The sequence below is a fragment of the Eubalaena glacialis genome, chromosome 1, assembly GCF_028564815.1.
Source record: "Eubalaena glacialis isolate mEubGla1 chromosome 1, mEubGla1.1.hap2.+ XY, whole genome shotgun sequence".
In the NCBI taxonomy this organism is placed as follows: domain Eukaryota; kingdom Metazoa; phylum Chordata; class Mammalia; order Artiodactyla; family Balaenidae; genus Eubalaena; species Eubalaena glacialis.
Genome location: NC_083716.1, coordinates 172,464,191 through 172,491,610, shown reverse-complemented (window position 1 = coordinate 172,491,610; position 27,420 = coordinate 172,464,191).

Genomic DNA, 27,420 nt, shown 5'->3' with positions numbered 1-27,420 from the left:
TTGGGAGATTGGGATTGACATATACACACTACTATGTATAAAACAGATAACTAATAAGGACCTACTGTATAGCACAGGGAACTCTACTCAATACTCTGTAATGACCTATTTGGGAAAAGAATATAAAAAAGAGTGGATATATGTATACGTATAACTGATTCACTTTGCTGTACACCTGAAACTAACACAACATTGTAAATCAACTATACTCCAATAAAAATTTTTAAAAATAATAAATAGGAAAAAAAAAAAGACTTCATTACTGTACATCTCCAGGATGTGGTAAAGAACTTTCCAAACGTGTTGACTAGGGAGTCATTTTCTTCACAGAATACCAATCCTTACATTTTAGAACACAGCTGTTCTTAAGAATAGTATAGTCACTGTTTCACCAAGTTTTCATGAACATTCTCAGAAATAACTGACCTACAGTCTACTCAGAGACAGCACAGAATTCTGCATTCACAGTGCCACCAGTATGATTTGATGGTATTGGTTTGACACAAGGAGTATTTAGCTCTTTATGTCATGCTAGCTTGGGCAGCACCTTCAGCTTGCTGTGACTTCTATTTGTGCTGGACAGTAGTGCCCCAGTAACTTTAGGTGTACAAGTTAAAGAGGGGCCATGGAGCTGCTGCCAGGAAAACCAGCCCTCAAGGTTTCAGGGTTTCAGTGAGCTGAGAGTGTACATTTTGTAGCCACAGAGAGGGGGAGATGCGGGCTGCTCTGTTGCATCTGGACAGGACATCTGTACTCCTAGTCAAATGGCCATCCAGGCACCTCAGTGCTACTTTATGTGCCTGTAATTTCCATTATGACTTTAGACTGTCATCTTTCAGCATATTTTCATTTATTGTTTTTAGCTACAATCAGGGCAGTAATAGGAGAGCAATTCTAGGGAGTGAGTGCACAGATAAAATATGTAGACCCCGGCAACAGTGAGGTCTACTTAGCCACACCTCATATTTCAGTTCACAGAAATGTGTGTAGGGGTTGACATAAGTACTCCCTGTTGTGTTATTGCTTCTGGCTCAGTAGCCCTTTGAGAAGACCGGAGAATAAAGGACTGCAGAGAGCGGGTGCTATCGAAATGGCAGTGCTAGAGAGGGTGCCTACAAGCACCCGAGAGAGTTTTATGTTTTTTAACAAATGTTTTCTTGATGTTACCCTTAAATCCCACCTGCGATTTCTTCTCTCACCGTTGACATCAGTCGCCTCTCTGCTTTTCAGGCTTCTTTTTGAGGCATCAATGAACCTAAAGGAAACCAGCATGATGGGAATTTCACGACAACTTCCAGCACATCGTGCTTTCTTGGCAAGCGATGTCATTGAATGGCATTCAGACTCTCACGGCAGGGCCACGGCTGATCAATAATTTCCAGGAGCCCCTTTTGATTGTGTCAGAAGCAAAACCCAAGGAATGTGACTAGACCAGTTAGAAATAGCACCCTGACAGGAAAATTCCAGGGCAGTCAAAGGATAAAGTGTAACATTTGGTTATATTACTATGTGCTAAGGCTCTTTCTTGACAGGAGACATTTGGTTCCCATTTTAAGGCTGCAGAAGGCTTTAACTAAGCATAAAGATATGAGTGTCACAAAGGAGTGTTTCAGACAGCTACATTAAGAAGCTGAGGTTGTCAGACCTCCCCTTGTGATTTTAAGGATGAGAAATGATCATCTAGGTATGTACTAAAAGGTTCCATTAGAAAACTATTTTAAATGCTGTTACCCTGGTAAAGCCTCCCCTAATGAAATGGAAATAATGTTATGATTTCTAAACTATTTTTTTTTCACTTTTCTATCAGGAAAGTATATCATCTTGCGATATAGTACAGTTATATTTTTCTTAGCTTATTATTTAATTTAGTAGTAGTAGTAGGTCTACTCATATAGACAGTTGTTGCATGATTAACCAGTAATTCCAACAGTTTATTAGCTTTTAAAATGCTTGTCCAGAATACTGCTAAATATGAGAGAACTTGGTAAGTATTTTTGGGTGATGAAGAACACAAAACCCACTCTCTTCCTTTGTATTATGCATGTAGAGAGCAGAAGACATCAGCTTTTACAAACATCACCGTCATCACTGCCATTTATGGAGGCTGCATGTAGAATACAGTATGACTGGGAATAAGGAAAAGGAAACTCAATTCTTGGACTTCTTATCCTCCTTTTAGTAAATTAGCAAACTGAAGGTCAGACTAGCTCCTTAAGTAGTCCTGTAGGCCATAAATGGTCAAGGTAGAATTTGGAAGGAGATCTCCCAGACTCCAAAGACCTTGTTCATTCTTTAATACAAGACTGTGTCCTAGTCAATGACAAAAAAGTAGAGCTAACAGGTTATTTATTCTGTTTCACCTTCAGTTATTGATCTGTGAAATGGGAATGCTGTTGTATTCATTCCATGCATTTCAAAACTATTGTAAAGAAGAGAAAATTGATACGCAGAAATTAATATAGTAGGCTTCTAGTTAATGGTATTCTCCATCATCATCATCCTCCTCCTCAACCAAATTGCAAAGTTAGTTGTGATAATAACTCTTCTTAAAGGGATAAGATTAATATTTTTTTTATTATTAATTTTTTATTTTTTGGCTGCCTTGGGTCTTCGTTGCTGGACGCGGGCTTTCTCTAGTTGCGGCGAGCGGGGCCTACTCTTAGTTGCGGTGCGTGGGCTTCTCATTGCGGTGGCTTCTCTTGTTGCGGAGCACGGGCTCTAGGTGCGCGGGCTTCAGTAGTTGTGGCCCGCGTGCTCTAGAGTGCAGGCTCAGTAGTTGTGGCGCACGGGCTTAGTTGCTCTGCGTCATGTGGGATCTTCCCGGACCAGGGCTCAAACCCGTGTCCCCTGCACTGGCAGGCGGATTCTCAACCACTGCGCCACCAGGGAAGTCCCTGGAAGAGGTTAATATTGATCAGCACTTTGAAAGGACCTGACTTGACAGAGAAGAGGAAAGGTCATTCAAGCTTAGAGGGAGTGTCTGTGCCATAACTTGGAAGTGAAATAATTTTAATTTAATTTTATAGAGAATCTTTTAAGCAGGACTCATTGGATAGGGTCGAGAGGAGTGGCATATGTGTGGCAAGGCAGTGGTGGTGATGGCAATTAATAGAGTCTTCGTTCATTTATTCAACAAACATTTAATGAGTACCACCTTATGCCAAGCAAAATACTAGCTGCTGGATTTGTAAGATATATAAACCATGATTTCTGCATTTGAGGAGTTCACTGTTTAATGAGCCATCAAATAATGAACCACTACTCTTCAGAGTGGAAAGTTTTGTAAAATAGAGCTGTGTACCTGTACAGTGGTGGCAATGAGCAAGAGGAAGCTGGTTTTCTTGAGAAGACTGAGAAAGTTTTTCTAAACGTTGATGCTTAAAATAGCACTTTCCTTTGGAATTGTAGTTTGAATTTCAGAAGATGTGTGGCCCAAGAGCTGACCAGAGAAGTGAACTAACACGATCAAAATGCGTGTCAAAGAAATTACTTTACCTATAGGATGGAGGGGAGACCGGGGATGAAGAAGTCTCCGAAAAATGCTGTTTTGCATCATATAGGTAAAGCATAGGGCCCGACAATGGATGGATTTGAAAGAATTAATGGATGATGGACTCTGTGTCAAAAGTAAAAGAAGAGACGTGGAAAATCTGATATTATATTTATAAGCTTGAATGTTGTCAGAGATAATCGTGCCTTTGATATATACACAGAAAGATGAAGAGCCATACAAAATGTCAGCTTGAGTGGGAGTTAATTATTCCCAGCATGGAGAGAATTTCAAGAAGGTGTCAACCAATGGGACTGACTGGGAAAATTGAATAGCTTACAAGCATTTTCTGAATTAAGTTTATTTCATCTTTTTCCAGTGTCCACAAACCACTGCAATAGATAAATCTGAGAGATGATGAAACTGATTTTTTTTCCCTTTTTGAGCTTGTTAAGAGTAGAGAAATAAAAATAAAAGCAGTCTCATACAGCATCCCCGTATCAAAAAGGAAATATCCAAACACACTTACTTCAGAGCCCAAAGTGACTTTGGGATTATTCCATTCTACTCTCCTGATTAATATCAGTTAAGTGAACTAACCCTGTTTGTGGATGAGACCTTCAAAATAACATATTTTTTTGTTTCTTTAAGTAAGAACATATGAAAACAGGGTACAGCTGTTTTAATTATATGGAAAATATTTTAGTCAGTCACCACAGTCACAGTTATTGTCACTCTAGCCCTGACAGTATAGATTTCATAGCTGTGGTCTGATATGTGCTTCTCTGCTAGGTTTAATCTGACTTTTGAATAAAGAGAAGCATGTCACATTTGCTTTTCTGTGTCATGCAAACTTTCTTAGGCTCTACATAGGATAATTGTTAATATATCAACTTTTTAATTCGTTGTTACTTGGAAGAAAAAATCTTCCTGAAATAACATGAAGTGAAAACCCAGGTAAGTAAACAAAAATCTGAAAATCTGCATTAATTTTTTCAGTGGAGGAATATGGCATGCACAGAAGATTATAACTTTCAATTTAATGCGAGCAGTCTTGACTTCATGAGAGATATCAATATGTAAAACTGTGGAGATCGAGTGTGTACTCCCAGGAATGTATAGGACATTTGGAAGACATAGGCCGATTGGGCATTATTTGATGGGCATAATTGAGAAACAAAAGAGTGCTGAAAGAGAACCCTGGGAAATGTACAAATCTGTTACTTGTACATTGAGATGATTCCAAATTCCATGAGGATATTTAGGACTGGTATAATTTACCGATTAAGAGCATCGGCTTATCATCCAACGGAACTGGATTCAAATTCTTATTTCCCTTTAATTATGGAATTTTGTGCAGAGTTATTTATCTTCCCTGAATCTCAGTTCCCTCATCTAGGATGGTGATGAGAACAAAAAGGATAAATAGATGATGTTTGCAAAGGGCTCAGCACAGTGCCTGCCACAGTGAATGATCAATAAATGGTACTAATTTTAGACTTTTATAGTTCTTTCTCTAGAGCTAACTTTGAGAGTTAAAACCAATCAGGTATTCATGGGCACAGAATTTAGTTGCTTCTCAACTCTCCTCTTTTGGTACACCGCTAGAGAAGTATAGCAGAGTGAACATTTTCTGTGACAAGCTCAAATCACTTTTCTCCTGATCTTTACAAGCTGGTTTCAACTGCCCAGATGCCCAGTGCTCACTGAAGGCAGAGGCTGCTTAAATGAATCACTTCCTGTTGCCAGGGCTTCCTATACACGTCTCCCTTGGCATCTGTGGGGATTGGTTTCAGGACTCCTGTGGATGCTCAAATCCCTTATATAAAATGGTGTAGTATTTGCATATTACCTAAGCATGTCCTCCCATATACTTTAAAGCATCTCTAGATTAGTTACAATACCCAGTACAATGTAAATGCTATGTAAATAGGTGCTGGTGCAGGGCATATTTAAGTTTTGCTTTTTGGAACTTTCTGAAATTAAAGAAATATATTTTCTATCTGCGGTTGGTTTTGTCCGTGGATGTGGAACCTGTGGATATGGAGGGCCAACTGTAGTTGTTGGGCATGCTAGCCTGAGGCCCTGGTCCTGTTGTCCTTACATGGGGGCCTTTGTCTGCCCCTTTAGCCTTCAGTCCTTTTTCCCCTTCTCTTCTATCTTAGCTCCTTGGGAAACGGAGACCAAGAGTGGATTTACAGCTCTAATCCCCGAAATGGGGCTGTTGACTTTGCCTTTCCATGGGTGAGTTGAAGAGTTTACTCATCCAAAAGAAGTTCTAAACAGTGCCTGTCCATTTCTTACCTCCAGTATGTTCCTTGCAGGGGACTGGTAGATCCTTCTTAGATTTAGGGCAACTGTTAGGTGAGCACATTTCTTGTTTCACTTTAAAATTCCAGCCATGCAGGAGAAGGGGAATTCCTTTTCCCCAGCACAAGCCTTACAGGACAGCATTGCCTGAGGCTATTTGATCATGGACAGATACCAATATGCAACTTGTACTGAAGCAGCTGACATTAGTGACTGCTCCTCTTAGTGCTGTTGAGATCATTGCCATGTGGAACTAGCGGTTCCAGGGACTTAGTCTCTCTCCCTTTGTGCTGTAGAGGGATCAGTGCTCGTGTAATACAAGGTCACCCCAGAACCTATCTATTCTGGATCCATGGACACAGAACACTCTAAACATGAAACAGATTTCTTGCAGAGAAATCCAAAAAGGTAGCAGGTTGCAAAGACCTGATCTGAAAGGAATCACATTTTCAGAAGCTTGGAATCAGCTTCTAGAACTGGTTTTTCAGAGATCTTCATGGTCAGTTCAGGGTCTCCAAGTGGTTTACACCAGAAGAATGGGAAATAGCAGTCTATTTCACTTGGAATTTGTCATTTTGTCATTTGTATTGTTTATGCTACTAAAGAGAGCCAATCTCAAAAAATGTTACCATAATGACAAAGTAAATTAACGTTGGTCTTGGAAATCATGAAACACTTAATGCTTTCTAAGAATTTGGCTCATTAAGAAAGAAAAACCACTTCTTGTTTTGTAACAGTTTTTTAGATTTTACATTTCTTTTCTCCCTTGAGGAATGGAAAATGTAAAACTGATATGGCAGTGATTTGAAATTAATTTCGAAAGCTCAAAGTACGTTTTTCTGACATTCTTTTGATACTAATTACCATTATAGCTTACTTGACTTCCATTTGGGAAAGGATATATATATATATATATATATATATATATATATATATATATACACATATATATAAAAAACATACGCACACACACACGCACGCAACCATGCAATGCTGTTTTATACACCTACATGTGTATATGTGTATATACATATACACATATACACATGTATACATACATATCCATCAATGGTAAAATAAAAGCAATAATATAACTGGCTTTTAAACTCTATAATTGACTTATAGAACATATTAAAGGTGTTTTACAAAATAAAATATAATGGAAACCAAGCATGAAGGTGAGTTAAAGATTTTTGTGTAGGAAAAAATTCTATTCTAGCCATCTTACAACACTGTGTAAAACCTTTTTGAAATGTAGAAGCAGAAACACAAACCATTCGCCCAGCTTCCTCTTTCTCTTTTTTCTTCACATTTTATAAAACTGCAGTTTTATTGCTAGATAATACAGTAAAAAAGATTCATTGTAAGGGTTACCTAACAACGGTGGTGGTGTTGATGAATAGTTGCAATTAATACATTCCCTTAATTAGTCTGATACCCAGAAGATGCACCTGGCAGGTCATTTTAATACTACAATTGATTTATAGCTGCTAGAAATGATTTTACCAGCTATCTTCAGAGAGTACAATTAGAGTAGATTTCATTTTTTTATGCATTTTCACTGAGGAATAAACATAAAAGGTCTATGTAATTCAGAACAAAGCAGCTATAATGTACTAATGGTTTATGGATTTTATTAATATTCAGCTAACATTAGAGGCAATTTTAGGGGAGAGCAACCTATTTTCTTTATGAAGTATTCAGTTTTTTAGTATCTGAGTGCTTTGTTTAAAAAATAAACCCTGATATTTTCTGTTAAGTTGCTTCTATTTCTTATAGCAAAAATGTTATCTGTTACAAAGTATGAAAAAGGAAAATGAGAATTTTACGTGCTATTTATTAATTGCATGTAGATACATTTATATACTGCATATTTACTTCTTAAATACATGTAAATTTTAAAGTAAGTCATTAGGCATTCATGTGATTTAAATAGTGCTTCCATTAATATAATTGTTGAGCTAATGGATGAACTCTGTTAGGAATGGAGGGAGTTGCACTTCGTGGTTGAACAGGTAACAGAATATTTTAAGAACCTGATTATATATCTGGCTTTTGATTCTCTATTTATCTGGGATATTAATTTTGCTAATCGGGACTCTCTCTCCTTCTCTCTCATCATCCATAACGTGGGACCAGTTTACTTGTTTAGTTTAAGATACTAGGACAATGAGAAATCAGTTCCACAGATGAAGCCAATAGTCCTGTGAAAAGTATTAATATTTAAATATACCATTTCCATGATTAAAATGAATGCTACCTAAAAGATGTCTTTACCAAAGGGTCAGCTAAAGGAAAATTTACATATAAAAAAATCCAAAATTACTTTAAAATTTATTCTATGTCTAGTTAGTGGGGGTCTACTACGTGCAAGGTACTAGGCTCAGGAAGTGCTGTGGATTCAAGAGGGAAAGAACAAAAGGTCTCTGTCAACATGGAATTACAGTCTAGTGGGGGAAAGGCAGGAGGATTCAACTGATCCACAAATAAAAAATCCTAAGCTTCATCCCATGAAGGAAAAGCTGAGGAGCCCACGAAAGGATATCACAGGGAGGCCTGGTTGCTGCTGCATTTCTGTATTACAGATTCCAAGGGGGAGGTTGACAGCCTGGCCCAAACCACAGAGACGTACATCACAACACCCGAAATGTCCCATAATAATACTTCTCCTCCTTCAAAAGTGAAAATTCTTCTGAACCTCCATCAGTAGGTGAGCTTGGTTTTTTTGTTTGGTTTTGTTTTTAGTAGTTAGTAATAGATTTGCAGAGTCATTCAATCTCTTGTCCAAATTTCCCTCTTAACTAGCACTACAACTTACAAAGACAGCCAGCTAGGGTTAGCAGTAGAGCTCAGAATCAGCTATTCTAATTCTTTGGAATTCTATCATCCACATAGAGGATAATTTATCAAATCTTACAACATGTGTGTGTGTTCCTCCTTAAAAAAATTTTTATTGGGGTATAGTTGATGTATAATATTATATGTTTCAGGTGTGCAACATAGTGATTCACAATTTTGAAAGATTATATTCCATTTAGAGTTATTATAAAATATTGGCTATATTCCCTGTGTTGTACTATATATCCTCATAGCTTATTTATTTTATACACAGCAGTTAGTACCTCTTAATCCCCTACCCCTATCGTGCCCTTCCCTCCTTCACTGTCCCCACTGGTAACACTAGTTTGTTTTCTATATCTGTGAATCTATTTTTTTTGGTTATATTTTTAAATATTTTGTTATTTTTTAATATTTTTTGTTATATTCACTAGTTTTATTTTTTAGATTCCACATATAAGTGATATCACACAGTATTTATCTTTCTCCGTCTGACTTACTTCACTTAGCGTAATACCCTCCACGTCCATCTATGTTGTTGCAAGTGGCAAAATTTCATTCTTTTTTATGGCTGAGTAGTGTTCCATTGTGTGTGTGTGTGTGTGCGTGCGTGTGTGTGTATACCACATATTCTTTATCCATTCTTCTGTGATGGACACTTAGGTTACTTCCATATCTTGGCAATTGTGAATAATGCTGCTATGAACATTGGGGTGCATGTATCTTTTCAACTTAATGTTTTTGGGTTTTTTTGGATATATATCCAGGAGTGGGATTGGTGGATCATATGGTCGTTCTAGTTTTAGTTTTTTGAGAAACTTCCATACTTTTTCCATAATGGCTACACCAATTTACAATCCCACCAACAGTATATGAGGGTTCCTTTTTCTCCACATCCTTGCTAATATTTGTTATTTGTAGATTTGATGATAGCCATTCTGACAGGTGTGAAGTGATATCTCATTGTGGTTTTAATTTGCATTTCTCTGATGATTAATGATGTTGAGCATCTTTTCATGTTACAACATATATGTTTAAAATAAAAATTTCTCAGCCAATATTATCCTGTGTAATTGAAGATTATTCAAAATTAATCTTAATAATTAATAATTAATATGTCTGGAATCATTAAGGCAAGATGATCTCTCAAGATGCTTTAAGGCCTTTGATTCTATACCTTTCCTGCAAAAACTACAAGTTAAAAAAAATCTATGCTTGTTTACCAGCGCAGTTACCCATAAAGTGTCTGAGATTCTCTGGGGAATGTCCTAATGCCAATAGGAAATTAAATGATGATTTCCACTAGGATTAGAGGGCCACAGGAATTTGGAAGTTTCCAGGTATTGGAAACAAAGCTATTTTTCCCTGCTAACATTCTGGCATGTCTTAACAGAGGGTTAAAGTGTGCTGCCTTTTGGCTACCAATGCCTGCTAACCCCTTTACCACCACTTCTGTGGTTATGCTGAAAGAGTCAGTAACCATCTCCTAAATTATAGGATTGGGACTTCAAGAGGTCATTTTACCCATCCCCCTGCTTCTGGGCAGGACAGTACTTAATTATCTCAGCCCACAAATCTCTCTGTGAAACCAATTGATGCATAGAAGTAATCATTTGCCTCGGGGGAACGCGATGCTATGTAGATAGATTGTTTTTGTTTATTTGTGTTTTTGGCAAATGAACATTTAAAAGTGAAATTCTCTCCCACTTGATTTTGTTCACAATGTGGTCTAAATTATATTCTGCTCTGGTTCTCATGCTGCAGGAGGTTTTTAATGCCAAACAGGATCACTGACAGCCATCTGTGCCTGGCCGCAGGCATGGACTCTCCTAGGATATATCTACGCTCACCTGTTGGCACTGCAGGTTTAGGCTGCTAATATCATTTGAACACTTTGCATTGAAAGAAATAGGAATAAAAAGGTAGTTTTGTGTCCTGTGGGAGAGTCATTATTCTTACAACTTGCCGGGCAGCTCCTCCTTTCCAACTTCTTCAAGGCTGGCTGTTGGCACAACTCATGTCACATTACATTGTTTTTTAATTTTTATTTTTAAAGATGATCTAAAACTAACTTCTGATTTAAATACTTAAGAGTTAGTTGTCCCTGATACTTTTTCTCCTAATTTCCCACTAACATGCTTATGAAGACATAAGAGATAAAGCAAATCAAGACACAAAACCAATCTGTAGCTTGCAAATAATTTTTAAACAAGAAACAGAACAGTCTCAATCACCTAAAAGAAGGTGGGTGGATTCTTTCTTCTTTCAAAGTGCGCTCCCTGACTCAGAAGCCTACCATCTATATCCAGCAGAGTAGGGGCCACCTCACCTCTGCATTGGTGAGTTGTAGGAGCTGGAGAGAGACTAGCAGCATCTCCATCCCCTGGGAGCTTGTGAGAAATGAGGGATCTCAGATCCTGCCCAGACCTACTCAATCAGAATCTGCATTTGAACAAGTTTTGCAGGTGATTTGTGTACTCGTCAAAGTTTGGGAAAGCACTGTTTGAAATGTTGAGACTCCCTCCCAATATGCAGTATTAAGAAATAAACATGTTGAGAAAGAAGATTATAGAAGTTGAGAATGATAATTTTAACCAAATATGATGGTGTTCTATTTCAGCTCATGCTAACAATTTTCAAGTTAGGAAACCTGGTAAAAAATAACTTTTTTTCTCTTTACCCACAACAGAGTTGCATAGAACACTAAAATGGCTTCTTTTACTTTTTAAAATTTCCAGGGTAATTGAGTAATTAATTTATGCATATTTAAGCATATTGAATGATGTGAGACATGACATTTTGCTGTAATTTGACAGAAACTATGCAGTAGCGGATATCAGTCACTGATTCCATCTTAAATTCCTTTCTGAGACCTCTGATTGACTGTTAGTAGACTTAAAAATCAGAACATACAAAATAATCTCAACTATTTAAAAATGCATAGGAGAGATTATATTAAGAAAGTATACCAATTGCTAATGATGATCTTCATTAGGATTCTGGATGAGTTCTTTTTCTTCATTTAAATTTTCTGTATATCCCAGTATTGCTATAATAAGTATGCATTACCCTATAGTCAAATTATATTACTTAAAACTTAATTCATGCAGTTTTGTTCATGCAAGAAATTGAAACTATGTAAAACCAGCAGAAAGTGTGGAAGTACACCAAAATACTATCTATACTTTTTTGTATTTTTAGTTTTTTATCAATATATAGAATATGTATTTCTTCTATAGTGGCTGCCACAACGGTTTCAATAAATGTCTATGGATGAATAAATATGGGTGTAGAATTTTGGATGAATAAATGCATGGATGTAGAATTTACTCCTTCACTAATGTTAACTGTGAGGTATTTGCATTATAAATTTTTAGATGGTATCACCCATAAGGATTGAATTATGATGGTTAATTTGTACATATACAGTCAAGTCAGATTAGTAATAGAAAAGTACAGTCTTCAGTGCCCACTTCCTGTTTCTTTTCTCCCAAACATCATGGCATTTTGTAAATGAATGGCTTAACTAAACTTTCTCAAAATTTAGAAACATACTGTTTGATATATAGTTCCTTAAAAAGCATTTACATTTAAATTAATTAGCAATTGCAAATCTCTTTAGCATGTGATGTAGCTGGTAATGTTGATAGAGTCATTGAATTTTGGCCGGTAGGTATAGATTACTGAATTCAGAGATTTTAAATATTTTTAGCTCTGGGATCCTTTATTCAATGTATTCTTAGTGGGAGCATGAAAATTAAATACACCCAAGAAGTTCTGGTTGTTTGGGGTGGGGCGAGTTCGAGTTCCTGTCTGACTTTTTTTTTTTTTTTTTAACCTCTTTATTGGAGTATAATTGCTTTACAATGATGTGTTTCTGCTTTATAACAAAGTGAATCAGTTATACATATACATATGTTCCCATATCTCTTCCCTCTTGCATCTCCCTCCCTCCCACCCTCCCTATCCCACCCCTCTAGGTGGTCACAAAGCACTGAGCTGATCTCCCTGTGCTATGCGGTTGCTTCCCACTAGCTAGCTATTTTACGTTTGGTAGTGTATATATGTCCATGCCACTCTCTCACTTTGTCACAGCTTACCCTTCCCCCTCCCCATATCCTCAAGTCCATTATCTAGTAGGTCTGTGTCTTTATTCCTGTCTTGCGACTAGGTTCTTCATGACCTTTTTTTGTTTTTTTCCTTCCTTAGATTCCATATATATGTGCTAGCATACCTGTCTGACTCTTAATCAGGGTCCCTAGAAGCGGATTTGGGAAGTACAGTCTGAAAACCATGAACTTACAAAGCATTTGGATACTGGGTTAAAGTAGAATATTTTTTCCCCCAGGATAAAACGTGGTCCACTAAAATTTCATGATTATTTACCATATCTATATCCATCATTTTTGTGATTTCTCTGTAGCACTGAGAGTTAGTTCCTCTTACTACTAGTGAAGAAGAAAGAGACATCCAGTGTACTGCCCAAGTTGACATTGCCCTTGAGCACCGAAGCCAGGCTTTGATCCCAAGCTGAAAGAATGCAAACCTCAAGTACTTTCAATGCAAGACGGTGCTGTACTCATTAACAAATAGCTGACAAGTTAGTAGTTATTGTTAACTAAAGAGGCAGTATAATGTGGTACCCAAAAGTTCAAGCTCTTAAATTAGACCCCCTGGGCTCAAGTCCTGCCTCTGCCACTCACTATGACCTTAGGCAGGTGACCAAATTTCTCTGTGCCCTTGTTTCCTTGTCTGTGAAATGTGGTCATCATAATGTTCTTCTTTTAGATTAGTTTGGCATTTAAATCAATTTATATAAGAAAAGCACTCAGAACAAAGCCTACCAATAGTAAGTGCTCAATAAACTTTAGCTATTTAGAGTCCTTAGAGTAGCCAAGAATGACACTAGGCATTTTATATGTACTATTTATATTTAATCTTTACCACAAAGGAATGATATATGTTTTTTTTTAAATTCTAATTTTATGAAAGAAAAACCAAAAACTCAACAAGTATAAGAACTCTGTAAGGAAAAGTCATGATTCTGGAATTTTGGTCCAAATCTCTCTAACTCGAAAACCAATGCTCTTAATTATTTAAAAACAAAAATCAACGATAACTGACTTTTAAAATGATAAAAGTTTCATTGAATTATTTTCTCAATAAAACAATGAGTAAATAATTCTTGGATTCATTTAATCTTATTCCTCTAATGATTCTAAAGTATATGCTTCCATTTGTTTATATAATAGCCTTATAAGATATGGAATAGGTAAATATAATTCCCTACAACACCAAAAAGTTATTAAACACGTTTATACAGAAAAGAATAGTAGTAATATCCATATTAATGCAGAGCAAAATATGTCAGAATGTAAACCTCAATGTAGAATGTGTTCTGCCTCCCTGACAATCAGTTTTCCTACTTGTATTTCATAGTCCTTATAGATTTTCATATTTTCAGTTCTTTTCTCCTGGTGCATTGCATAAAATACCTAGTAATATATAGAATAACCATTTCCCATAATTGGTATTTTACGCCATATCATTGAAATTGATCTTTATTTCCTTTTGATGGTGAAGTTATCAGAATACCCCCTACAGAGTTCACTTATGCAAAGTGTTAATTTCCCGTCACTTTTTAATTTAAACAAGGGTGGAAGAAACAGTTCAGAAGGCAGTATGTATTCTTATGACCAGCAATTATGAAATTGAAATAAAATTTTTACAGCTTATTGTAATTGGAAATGGCAGACTGTTCCCTAATAATTAGCAATTTGTCAACTTCAAAATAATTTAGTAGAACCATGAATATCCCATGAGTGACTGTTAAATGATCTATTATGAAATGTCAGTGAACTGAGTCTACTTTCAGTTGACTAATGACAGATCTAACAAAAACTAGATATTATCCCTATCTTCTCCTGAAACTTGCTACTACTTAGCATAGTGGACCAAACTTTAATGGAGAAAACAACTGGTCTACTCTTTCACCAAAGAAGTTGTCCTTTTCGTTTGGGATTGAGGCATGTTTTCTTTATTGCAAAGGGCATTTCATATTGAGGCTGTCATTTATATTGATGTTCTTTTTTCAAAATGACACCTCCATGTAATTTTTTTCTGCAGAAAAATTGGACTTCAGTGTTCAGGGTCATTGGTAAGAGATCTTTCAGTGATTCAAAATTCATTTAAAATTTTAGGAAGAAGGGGGGAAAAAACCAGAACAAAAACTCCCCAAGAGAAGTAATATGTACCTTATTTGGAAGACCTAGCGCATTTTAAATGGGCTTACCAAATAGAAGACAGTATTTTTCCTTTGCCAATTTAATAACAACACATGGGAATTTCTTTCTCTAGAATTTCGTGAAAACTTACAATTATCATAGGACTGAGTGTGGTTTGTTTGCTTCCCACAAAAGCAGAGATGATTTTTATTGACCAGTCTTTGATCCGAGAGATTAAAGAAAGTACTGCATGAGCAGCGAGAAGGATAACACCACGGGGGTCAATAGGCTTTACTGCTATTGGAAATGAAAGTGAATCATTCCATTGGGAGATGGGGTAATTTAGCATTCTTACTGGGAACTCAAGACACTTTCTTTTTCTCCCTCTTTTGGAAAAAAATATTCAACTTATGAATAGGTTTCTCCATGACTTAATACCACAGCCACACATGAGGTCATTTGGAGGGCACTAGATTCACCAACATAATTCTGCACAGTGCTTTTTAGCCCAAATGGCCTGGCTGTCACATTCTCACACCCTTGATTGAAATGTCCCTAGTAGACTTTTGGAATGCAGTCTGAAGGCTTAGTGACTCAATATTTTCACAGTGAATACATTTCCAATCTCATAGAAAGTTGCCACTAACTGTTGCAGAGGTTATGTCTCTTTCCGTTTTCCTCTGAAAGACTGTAAATGGAGTAAAATTCAAGTTTAGCTGAGTTTTGAGAAAACAGGATATCATAAATCTACACTGCCATTATTTACCATTATAATATGGCTCTGTTCAAGACAAAACTATCCAGCCTACCATCTTTGAACTGATAGTCTATAAAACAGTTTTTTCCTATTGCCATAAATAGAATGATACTTTTTTCCCTTTCTTTTTATTATGAGCCAGGGAATAAGGATTGGAAGTATAACATCTGGTATGATTGTGACTGGTGATAATGTTGAAATACCATTGTTTATAGAATATTCACCAAGACTCCTGAGGCCTGAGAAAATGTTCACATTATGCTTCTTTATTTCTTTGAAATATTGCCAAAGAAATTTCATTGAGTTATCTGGTTGTATTTCTCTTCTAATTTGCTAAAGATGTATTTAAGGCTCTGGGCAATTTATTTTAAATTTTGACTGATTGTTTTTAACAGAGTTCTCATTAAAATGTTCGTATTCTTCTCTCTATAAAAGTTCTTGGATGTAAGACAGGTGTCTTGTAGTGGTATCAGTAACTTGCCACCCAGAGCTATCCGATTCTGGTCCCTTTGGTTTCTAAAGCTGATTTAGCATTGGGGTTACATTGACAAAATTAAAAGTTATGATCAAAACTACTCTCAGTTTCCTCTCATTTCAAGGCAACTGTCCATTTTGCTTTTCTTAGCAAGAGTACAGAACTAAATTCTACATACTATGCCTCTCCGTTATCAGATCATTCCATTCCAGTTTAAAATTTTGACTAACAGGAGCATAATTCCCCCTCTTCTTCTTGGGGGAAAAATCACATTTATTAATATTAACAGGGACATACTGCTGTAAGTTTACATGATGGAATATGATTTCCCCTCAATTTTGCTAGCATACCTTTTTATACTTATTCATCTAGAGTCTTCTAATAGTATTCAGAAAATTGCTCTTGGCCATACCAAATGGTGTCCAAGTGGATAGAAATAGTGCATACTTGTTTTCAAAGCATTCACTTTGGTTGTTAGTAAGAATCTGTGCAATGACTAACTTACTAACTTACAAGATTCTTCATTAAATGTTATTAATGTATTAAATTTTGACCAGTGCCTTAAAATTAATAGGAAATAATAAGCGATTCAGGAGACTGATGCTTTTTTCTAAACTAAACATTGATTTATCTGTGACCTGAGGCAAATCAATCAATTTGAACCAGGTATATGTAAAGGAAGAATCTTTTATTTTGAAGAGAGACCTGAGTGATATTTTACTGAAAGTCACAAAAGATTTCTCATTCTTAAACTGGGCAACTTTTGATTCCACCATTAGTGTGGAAAAATGTCACTGTTAGTCTAAAGTACCTAGTAGCTCTGTCTAACTATGTGATCTGGGCTCAAATCAATTACTCTTGCATGCCTGACGTAAGTGCCAAGGGTTAGCATGGAGTTAATTTTAGTGCTATAGATCCTTTTGAGTTCTGTATGCTAAAGTATAGTACTTATAATAATTAAAATTATAACAACAATGAGAATAGCTAATATTTATTGATTCCATACTGTATATCAATCAGACTTTGTGCCTTACATGTACCATGTCATTTGATCCTGAAGATCAACATGTGGGGTAGGTATTGCTATGGACTGAATGTTTATGATCCCCAAAATTCATGTGTGGAAATCTAATCCCCAAAGTGATGGTGTTTGAGGCCGGGCTTTTAGGAGGTAATTAGGTCATGAGGGTGGAGATCTCGTGAATAGTATTAGTCCCCTTATATGAAGAGGCCAAGAAGCTAGCTTGCTCCATTATCACCATATGAGGATACCAAGAAAAGTTGTCAGTCTGCAACCCAGAAAAAGGCCCTCACCAGAACCTGATTATGCTGGAACATGGACTTCCAGTCTCCAGATCAGTGAGAAATAAATGTTTGTTGTTTAAGCCACCCAATCTATGGTTATTTGTTATAGCAGTCCAAACTGACTGAGACAGGTATAAATATCATTTCTATTTTATGGTTGAGGACACCATATAATACTAAGCATGCTCAGAATTGGGATTTAAATTCTTATCTAAATGTCTCTAGATTCCACTTTAAAAACCATTCTAGGTTTCCATGCTGAACTCCTGGAGCCTCAGGACCCCAGGGGCTGCTCTCAGGGGGTCAGGGAGAGACCAGCAGGTGAGAAGGTTCACGGTTCCCTCCTCTGCACTAATCAGAGCATTTCTCCTTTTACCTGGTTTACAAATGGGGCTGTGCATATGTTTTTGATGACAAGAATGATTTTGCTGCCAAAACATGTTGGGTAACCCCTGGTGACACATGCCTGGGGAGGCGGGGGGGAGACCAGGAATGCTCTCTACACCTGGGAAAGGGGGGAGCTTGTGTACAGACACCCCCTTCCTGATTCTAAGGGCTCCCCATCCTCTCTTTGCCCTCGCTGTCCCCTTCCCGAAATGCTGACTGGTCCTCTTCTGCAGAGTCTCTGATCGCCGAGTTGGCTCTGGCTTCCCACAGAGTGACTCAGGGGTGGCCGAGGCTGGGTGACTGAGTGGGGTGAGGGCACAAACCCAGTCAGGACGGGCAGGGGTGCTTTTCCACACCACACACCAGGTTTGGGGCTAAGAGTAAAAGACTTGGGGAGAGGTGGAGTCAAGATGGCGGCGTGGGAAGGCGCAGAGTTAGCGTCTCCCCACAACTAGGGCACCTGCCGGCCACTGGTGGGGGACTCTGGCGCCCAAAGAGATGGAAGGAACCCCAGAATGAACCGGTAGGATGTAGGGGGACTGAGGGTGGAAGAGAAGTGGAGGCCAGACAGGATCAGCGCCCCTGAGGCCGGGGAGATCAGGAGAGGCAGGTGGGAGGGGCCATCCAGGAGGAGCGGGAGAGGAGCAGAGGGCGATTGCCCCGCCCACTCATGTACGGGGAGCCTGCTGAGCTCCCAGGCCAATCCCCTGCCCTCCAAGCCCCCTTCAGGCTGCGTGGATCCTTGGGGGCATAGGAGGGAGACCGGGGAGATCAGGAGAGGCAGACAGGAGGGGCCTTCCCAGACCCCAAACTGGAGGAGCAGGAGAGGAGAGGAGGACATTTGCCCTGCCCACTCGAGGCCAGGAAGCCTGCTGAGCTCCCAGGTGAGGTCCCCTGCCCTCTGAGACCAGGGGTGGGGGGCATGCCTGGGCCCCTTCTGTTCCGTGAGCCTAAGCCCCACCCCCACCCCCCCACAGGCCACAGGGCCTTTTCCAGCCCTGTGGGTCCTCAGCTTCGGCCCTGCCCACCCCCCAAACCTCACCCTTGCTTAGGCCCCACTCTCCAGAGCCAAGGCCTCCCCCCCACCTTGTTTTTTTTTTTCTTTTCCCTCTTTTTTACTATTGTGGTACTGATATACCTTCCGGTTGTTGATTCATCTGTATTTTTATTTTTACATTCTTTCTAACATATCTGTTAGTTTCCTAGTCTAATTTTATTTTTAGTTTGTTATTGTTCTTTTTTTTTTTTTTTTGGCCACCCCATGCGGCTGGCAGGATCTTGGTTCGCAAGCCCAGGGTCGGGCAAAAGCTCCTGTGGTGGAAGCTCTGAGTCCGAACCACTGGACTAACAGAGAACTTCAGACCCCAGGGAATATTCATCGGAGTGAGACCTCACAGAGGTCCTCATCTCAGCACCAAGACCCAGCTCTATCCAATAGCCTACAGACTCCAGTGTTGGAAGCCTCAGGCCAAACAACCAGTAAAAGAGGAACACAATCCCACTCATAAAAAAAGAAAAAAGAAAATGAAACACCAAAAAAATAAGTCACAGATGAAGGAGCAAGGTAAAAACCTACAAGACCAAATAAATGAAGAGGAAATAGGCAATCTACCTGAAAAAGAATTCAAAGTAATGATAGTAAAGATGATCCAGAATCTTGGAAATAAGAGTGGAAGCATGGATTGAGAAAATACAAGAAATGTTTAATAAGATCTAGAAGAACTAAAGAACATAAACAGAGATGAACAACACAATAACTGAAATGAAAAATACACTAGAAGGAATCAATAACAGAATAACTGAGGCAGAAGAACGAATAAGTGAGCTGGAAGACAAAATGGTGGAAATAACTGCCGAGGAGCAGAATAAAGAAAAAAGAATGAAAAGAATTGAAGACAATCTCAGAGACTTCTGTACAACACTAAATGCACGAACATTCGAATTATAGGGGTCCCAGAAGAAGAGAGAAAAAGAAAGGCTCTGAGAAAATATTTGAAGAGATTAAAGTTGAAAACTTCCCTAACATGGGAAAGGAAATAGTCACCCAAGTCCAGGAAGCACAGAGAGTCCCATACAGGATAAACCCTAGGAAAAATGCACCAAGACACATATTAATCAAACTAACAAAAATTAAATTCAAAGAAAAAATATTAAAAGCAGCAAGGGAAAAACAAAAAATAACATACAAAGGAATCCCCATAAGGTTATCAGCTGATTTTTCAGTGGGAACTCTGCAGGCCAGAAGGGAGTGGCAGGATATACTTAAAGTGATGAAAGAAAAAAACCTACAACCAAGATAACCCTACCCAACAAGGATCTCATTCAGATTCATTGGAGAAGTCAAAAGCTTTACAGACAAGCAAAAGCTAAGAATTCAGCACCACCAAACCAGCTTTACAACAAATGCTAAAGAAACTTCTCTAAGCGGGAAACACAAGAGAAGAAAAAGACCCACAAAAACAAGCCTAAAACAATTAAGAAAATGGTAATAGGAACATACATATCGATAATAACCTTGAATGTAAATGGATTAAATGCCCCAACCAAAAGACACAGGCTTGCTGAATGGATACAAAAACAAGAGCCATAAATATGCTGTCTCCAAGAGACCCACTTCAGACCTAGGGATACACAGAGACTGAAAGTGAGGGGATGGAAAAAGATATTCCATGCAAATAGAAATCAAAAGAAAGCTGGAGTAGCAATACTCGTATCTGATAAAATAGACTAAAATAAAGACAAGAGACAAAGAAGGAAAGGAAACGAAGAAATAGCAAAGATCAATAAACTAAAAGCTGGTTCTTTGAGAAGATAAACAAAATTGATAAACCCTTAGCCAGACTCATCAAGAAAAAAAGGCAGAGGACGCAAATCAATAAAATTAGAAATAAAAGAGAAATCACAACTGACACCGCAGAAATACAAAGGATTATAAGAGACTACTACAAACAACTATATGCTTATAAAATGGACAACCATGAAGAAATGGACAAATTCCCGGAAAAGTACAATTTTCCAAGACTGAACCAGGAAGAATTAGAAAATATAAACAGACCTATCACAAGTAATGAAATTGAAACCGTAATTAAAAATCTTCCAACAAACAGAAGTCCAGGACCAGATTTCACAGGCGAATTCTGTCAAACATTTAGAGAAGAGCTAACACCCATCCTTCTCAAACTCTTCCAAAAAATTGCAGAGGGAGAAACACTCCCAAATTGATTCTATGAAGCCACCATCACCCTGATACCAAAACCAGAAAATATCACAAAAAAAGAAACTTATAGATCAATATCACTGATGAACATAGATGCAAAAATCCTGAACAAAATACTAGCAAACAGACTCCAATGCACATTAAAAGGATCATACACCATGATCAAGTGGGATTTATCCCAAGGATGCAAGGATTCCTCAGTGTACACAAATCAATCAGTGTGATACACCACATTAACAAATTAAGGAATAAAAACCATATGATCATCTCAATAGATGCAGAAAAAGCTTTTGACAAAATTCAACACCCATTTTTGATAAAAACTCTCTAGAAGATGGGCATAGAGGGAACTGACCTCAACATAATAAAGGCCATATGTGACAAACCTGCAGCAAGCATCATACTCACTGGTGAAAAACTGAAAGCATTTCCACTAAGATCAGGAACAAGACAAGGATGTCCACTCTCGCCACTCTTAATTCAACATAGTTTTGGAAGTCCTAGCCACGGCAATCAGAGAGGAAGAAGGAATCCAAATTGGAAAAGAAGAAGTAAACTGTCACTGTGTGCCGATGACATGATACTACACATAGAAAATCCTAAAGATGCCACCAGGAAACTACTAGAACTAATCAATAAATTTGATAAGGTTGCAGGATACAAAATTAATGCACAGAAATCTCTGGCGTTCCTATACACCAACAACAAAAAATCAGAAAGAGAAGTTAAGGAAACACTCCCGTTTGCTGTTGCAACAAAAAGAATAAAATACCTAGGAATAAACCTGCCTAAGGAGGAAAAGACTTGTACTCAGAAGACTATAAAACACTGATGAAAGAAATCAAAGATGACATAAACAGATGGAGAAATATACCATGTTCTTGGATTGGAAGAATCAATATTGTGAAAATGACTATACTACCCAAAGCAATCTACAGATTCAGTGCAATCTCTATCAAACTACCAATGGCATTCTTCACAGAACTAGAACAAAAAATTTTACAATTCTTATGGAAACACAAAAGACCCCGAATAGCCAAAGCAATCTTGAGAAAGAAAAATGGAGTTGGAGGAATCAGGCTCCCTGCCTTCAAACTATACCACAAAGCTACAGTAATCAAGACAGTATGGTACTGGCACAAAAACAGAAATATAGATCAATGGTACAGGATAGAATGCCCAGAGATAAACCCACACACATATAGGCACCTAATTTATGACAAAGGAGGCAAGAACATACAATGGAGAAAAGACAGCCTCTTCAATAAGTGGTGCTAGGAAAACTGGACAGCTACATGTAAAAGAATGAAATTAGAACACTGCCTAACACCATACACAAAAATAAACTCCAAATGGATTAAAGACTTAAATGTAACACCAGACACTATAAAACTTTTAGAGGAAAAGATAGGAAAAGCACTCTTTGACATAAACCACAGCAAGATACTTTTTGACCCACTTCCTAGAGTAACAGAAATAAAAACAAAAATAAACAAATGGGACTTAATTAAACTTAAAAGCTTTTGCACAGCAAAGGAAACCATAAGCAAGACAAAAAGACAACCCTCAGAATGGGAGAAAATATTTGCAAATGAAACAACAGACAATGGATTAATCTCCAAAATATACAAACAGCTCATGGAGCTCAATATCAAAAAAACAAACAATCCAGTTAAAAAATGGGTGGAAGACTTAAATAGACATTTCACCAAGGAAGACATACAGATGCCCAAGAGGCATGTGAAAAAAGATGCTCAACATCACTAATTATTAGAGAATGCAAATCAAAACTACAATGAGGTATCACCTCACGAATGGCCATTATCAAAAAATCTAGAAACAATCCTGGAGAGGGTGTGGTGAAAAGGGAACCCTCCTACACTGTTGCTGGGAATGTAAATTGATACAACCACTATGGAAAACAGTATGGAGGTTCCTTTAAAAACTAAAAATAGAACTACCATATGACCTAGCAATCCCACTACTGGGTATATACCCTGAGAAAACCATAATTCAAAAAGAGACATGCACCACAATGTTCATAGCAGCAATATTTACAATAGCCAGGACATGGAACCAACCTAAATGTCCATCAACAGATGAATGGATAAAGAAGATGTGGCACATATATACAATGGAGTATTACTCAGCCATAAAAAGAAATGAAATTGAGATATTTGTAGTGAGGTGGATGGATCTAGAGTCTGCCATACAGAGTGAAGTAAGTCAGAAAGAAAAACATATACCGTATGCTAACGTATATATATGAAATCTAAAAAAAAAAAAATGCTACTGATGAACCTCATTGCAGGGCAGGAATAAAGAGGTAGACTTAGAGAATGGAGTTGATGACATGGGGTGGGAGGGTGATGCTGGGGCGAAGTGAGAGTAGCATCCACATATATACACTACCGAATGTAGCATAGTTGGCTGGTGGGAAGCAGCAGCATAGCACAGGGAGATTGGCTCAGTGCTTTGCGATGACCTTGAGGGGTGGGATAGGGAGGATGGGAGGGAGACTCAAGAGGGAGGGTATATGGGGACGTGTATGCATATGGCCGATTTGCTTTGTTGTACAACAGAAACTAACAGTCCTGTGAAGCAATTATACTCCAATAAAGATCTATTTAAAAAAAAATTTCGGCTTTGACTTTTATATATTTCTCCCCTTGACTTTTGTATATTCACATAGTCCACAATTGTGTATAATCTCTATTGATTTCTCAAAACCACGTTTTGGTCACCAAATTTCGTGGTGGTGGTGTTTGCCAGACAATTATATCTGAAAGCTTATTAAGACCTCTACTAAATAATAATTGCTTAATGTCTATTTCCACTTTTCCCTCACAGGGCCATTCTTTTCTGTGTCTTGTAGTGAATAAGATTTGGGGCTTTAAAACACAGAGACTAGGTTCAAATCCTTGCCCTACTACCTACTAGCTGCTAAGCCATTAGTGCTAAGCAATCCTGAGCAAGTAGCTTAATATCTTTCCTCAATTACCGTGTTTGGAAATAGGACTAATGCTACTTGCCAAATAGAGCTATTATTAAGATTAAATTAAATATGGTATAAATATGCTTATCATACAGTTTTTGGCACTTAATAAATATCAATTGTTTTAATTTTTATTGTTATGAGATATAGAGATAAGACAAGGTCATTGTCATAATAATTGAGATTATGGGGTAAGTGGGCATGGTTTGCACTTCTAAAGACTCACAGAAGTCTTAAGTGAAAGGAGCAATAATTCTTCTCTGGCTACTGAAACTGCTAGGGGGAAGTCCTCGTCCTGTTGCCTTTTTATACTACAGAACCTGCCTTGCACCTTGGCTGTTAATGAGAATAGTGTTCTATTTCAGAGGACCCCAGCTCATTTCCAATTGTTCGGTTTCTTTGCATCACCATAGTAAAATGCGATAGTAGTTTATAGAGGACAGGGTGTTTTGAAGATTTGCTTGTTCCCTATCTATTTTTACTCTATATAAAATAAACATTCCACATTATTAAATGGAAAATGGCGACTTGATTCATTATTACTTGATTAATAATGATTCATTATTGATTAATAATTTTCCATTAAATGGAAAATGGCGACTTGATTCATTATTACATCAATATTACTTGATTCATTTCCCTTAGGAGTTTTTTCTAAGGATCAAAAACTTCAGCCTTGATCTCAGTATGCATATCTACTATCTCTGTCATGTTATAATTTAACTCCATAATTGTGTTTTGAACTAGATATTTCTCAACTTTGGCATTTTACAAAGCAAAAAAAGAAGTAATAAATTGAGGGTTTTTTTTTGTTTGTTTGGTTTTAAAGGTGCAACTGTGGCATTTTCAAGAAAAGCAGACGCTTTTGATATGAACATGAAAACTTTCCCTCTTTAGAAGATTCAAGCCAGTTTCTGAATTTTACTATCTCAGGGAACTGTTTACAGTTACTTCCCTGAAATAAGCAACTTGAAGAATAAAAAACAATTTTATAGTCAATTGATGTCTTTTTTAAAGCTTTTCTTCTTTTCTCCAAGATTTGATCTTACAATTATTGTTTGAGTACAGGAGATATACAAATAAATTAAAAATTTTTGCATTAAAATATAAAAAGTAAGAATAGTATGCTACATGTAGCTTCATATTTTCTCTAATCTTTTCTATGGTTCAGTACCGGTAGAAATGATGTAGGTGATATTATTCTTCAGCTTCTACAACTACTGAGAAGAAATTACTTTTCAGGGAAAATGTATACTTTTACAAAAATAAGACTCGAGTTCATGTAGAGCCTTTGTAGAGTTAGAACTTCCATTGCTGAATTTCATTTGGAAGATCCCAGGAGTATATTATACTTATTTTATCTGCTTCTGAATGATGAAAGACTAAGTTGAATCTACTTGTGGTTAAACTTCAGTTTATGGATATAATATTATCCTGTTAGTAATGAAACTTTGTATGATTTTGGCTGATTAATAGTCTGAGACATGGGAATATTATTAAAATTCTTATAGCCAAATGTAAGAAAAACTGCTTTAAGCTCGTGGAGAACCAAGTTTTTCTATTGAATGCAATGCAGTTCTCACGCTAATTACCTGAAATTAGCATAGACTTCACAGCTTGAGGGCACTGTCCTCCACAAGACACCTCACTTTAGACACGAGTCGTACTCTCCCGGGTGCACAGGCTACCTTTGCTTCTGAACAACTGGCTACATAAGCAGGGGTTCCCATTACCTTTCAGCTTCAATTATTCACTGGAATAATTCACAGAACTCAGGAAAGTGCTATACTTATGATTATGTGACCCGGTTGGCGTGCATTGTGTCAAATGGCTTCAACCAAGGAGGTCAATGGAAGACCCGGACCAGCAATCTTGGTCCTCCTGATAGCAAGCAAAGAATTGCAGACTACCACTTTGGGCTTAAGCACAAAGCAAAATTTGTTTAAAGCATAGTTACACTCTCAGAGAGAGAGAACGGGCTGTTTCTGCGAGGCGAAAGCAGCATTCCTGTACAGGCTTAAGGGTGTTTTTAAGGAGCATTATGTGGGCAGGCGGGGTGAGTGACAGGGGATCATTATTTGATTGACAGTCCCGAGCTATGTAACAAGTTCACTATTGCGCATGCTCTCACCCTAGATTCACTAAGAAACGCCCACGGGGGGGCGGGGGCAAAACCACATATAGATTTTATTATAATGATAGTATAATGAGTTTGGGATTACTATACGTTATACACCTGTCTGGTCTGGGCATGCGCAGCCCGGGGAAGTTCCCTAGTGCTACTGTGTCCGCTCTTTATCAGGATAAGTTTGCCCACCACACGACCATAGTTTCGCCCCTTCTGGGTGGGGTCAGGGGATGTTCCCCAGATGGTTGGGGTGTAACGTGACTCCTTGCTGCTAATGTCAGGGGAGGGTCCCCAAGTGTTTGGGGTGTGACTTGATTATTCCCCTTTTGTCCTTTCACCACTGTCACCTCCTTGCTGCTAATGTCTGACTAACTACCTAACAATTATACTTTTATTATAAAGGATACAGATCAGCCAAGTGAAGAGATGCATAAGGAGATGTCTGGGAGGGTCTCAAATATGAAGCCTCTGTGTCCCCAGGACCCTTCACCCTCCTAGTAAATCTATGGGTATCATAGCCAGGAAGCTCACCTGAGCTTTAGTATCTAGAGTTTTTATTGGAATTTTATTAGATAGGCATGACTGATTGAATCATTGGTCACTTGGTTGAATTCAATTTCCAGCCCCCATCCCCTCCCTGAGGCTGGGCTAATAATCATGTGGCTCAGTCCCAACCCTCTAATCACCTGGCTGGTCATTCTGGTATAGCCAACCCCCATCCAGAAACTGTCTAGGGGCCCACCTTGTGAGCCACCTCATTAGCATAAGCTCAGGTGTCCTTTGAGATGCCTGCTGTGCATAATAAAGACCCTCCTATCAGTGGAAAATTTTAAAGATTGAGGATTTCTCTCTCTCTCTATCAGGTACAAGGGGACAAAGACCAGACAAATTCTTTATTATCCAATTATAAAGTTTTAGAGATTGTGGGTTTTTTTGTGTACTTAACTATGTAATATATATAACAAAATACGTATATGGCATCCTACTCTTGGGAACACTGTGAAGAATCTTAGTGGGGTAAATCAAATGTGGCTTGCTTAATTCCAGCTCATGCTGTCCCGACACATGAATATCTTTCTACCACTCCTCTGTGAAGCTGTATCTCATCACTTTCTTAACAACCTCAAGGTTCACCTCTCCAAGAAGCCTTTTTTCTTTAGTGCACTTTGTGCTAGTGGTTTTCTTTTTCACAGTTCTACCTTTACAATGAAATGTGTCAGTGTGTGTGTATTATCATTTAGCTGCTTACGCGTTTCTATGGACATTTGGGTTCTGACAACTAAGAAAAACTGGG